This window comes from Seriola lalandi, unplaced genomic scaffold (genome assembly GCF_002814215.2).
Source record: "Seriola lalandi dorsalis isolate HSWRI2012SDOR001 ecotype SW California unplaced genomic scaffold, Sedor1 jcf7180002054969, whole genome shotgun sequence".
NCBI lineage: Eukaryota > Metazoa > Chordata > Actinopteri > Carangiformes > Carangidae > Seriola > Seriola lalandi.
In genome coordinates this window covers 632,373-633,796 of record NW_019525520.1, presented here as the reverse complement: position 1 = coordinate 633,796, position 1,424 = coordinate 632,373, and positions in this window count along the sequence as shown.

Genomic DNA, 1,424 nt, shown 5'->3' with positions numbered 1-1,424 from the left:
GGGGGGGGGGGGGGGGGGGGGGGGGTCGAGGGTCGAGGGGGTTGGATGACAGAGAGAGAGAGAGAGAGACAGAGGAACTAAACAGTGTGTGACTCTGGTAAGTGCCGCCGTTCGATGAGGCTCCACCACTTGTCTAATGTGCTATAGCATGTGCGCTGCGGCGTCGCCGGCGTCCTCGTCATGACAAATGAAGGTGAATTCTGGACGGTGGAGGTGAGAATATGTGGTGTGGAGGGAAGAGAGGGATTCTGACGGCTGAGAGCAGCATCGAATTTCTATGCTGAGGCCATCAATAACCAATGTGGGACAAGTTACTTGACAAATGTAATGTATTACTCATTGAAAAAGCAATCACTAATTACTTGTCAGCAGAAGGAATTGCTTACATAACTCATTTCATTACTGTTGTTACTCGCCGAGCTCCTTCCAAGGTTCCTTTAAAGGGACAGTTCAGGTTTTTAGACGTTTACACACTTTTAAAAAACCACCCCCCGAAAACGATCCAATACCCGTTTAAATGAAGCTTCATGTAGAATATCTTCAGCACTTTATCTTCAGCACTTTATCTTCAGCTCTTTATCTTCAGCACTACACTTTCCAACCGCTGAACAACCGTATTCCTACGCAGGTCAGCCGAGTGCATCAGAAAGCGGTGTAGCTCAGCGGGTCCGGTGGTTCAGCGGCTTGAGGAAATGTAGTGCCAACAGAATCTACTGCAGGTAATGTACCGACTATATTCACGACTACCTCACACAACCCCACGTCAAAAACACCTGAACTGTCCCTTTAAATAGAAATGTCAGCATGTTTCATCCAGGTGTATTTTCCCATGTAAACGCCTCCATTGTGACTCTTCACACCTGTTCCCTCCGTTATAGAGATCTGGGGAAACCAGGTGAACGGTGTGTGAGTCTCCCACAGCTTTCCAAATAAACACGACCGGCTGCCTGGAATCGCTGCGGAGGGATCTACATCCGACCTACCTGATGACCTCATCGCTCCGCATATTCATCCGCACATGCCAGTGCCTCTACACATGTGAGTCTGACTTCCACTGCAGTTACACTCTTCTAAGGAGACTCATGGAGAATGGTTTGTATTTTACTACATAGATACAAAGTGATTTGGTGTCTATTCTATCGTTTGGAGGTTTTTACTAAAAGCATCCACAGCTAGCTTAATGTTAGCCCATTGACTGCATGCAACACTATACAAAACCAGGTGATTCCTGAGTGCAGGCTTACCAGTAACTAGCTAGCTAAGACTAATACAACCCTGGAGTTAGCAGGAGGAACACTCCCATCACTCCCATCACTCCCATCACTCCCAACACAGAGTCTGTCCAGCGAACACAGAGAGACAAACTGTTAACAATGCTCCATCAAAGTCACAAACTGAGTCCTCAGTCCTCCGACGCTGTGGGG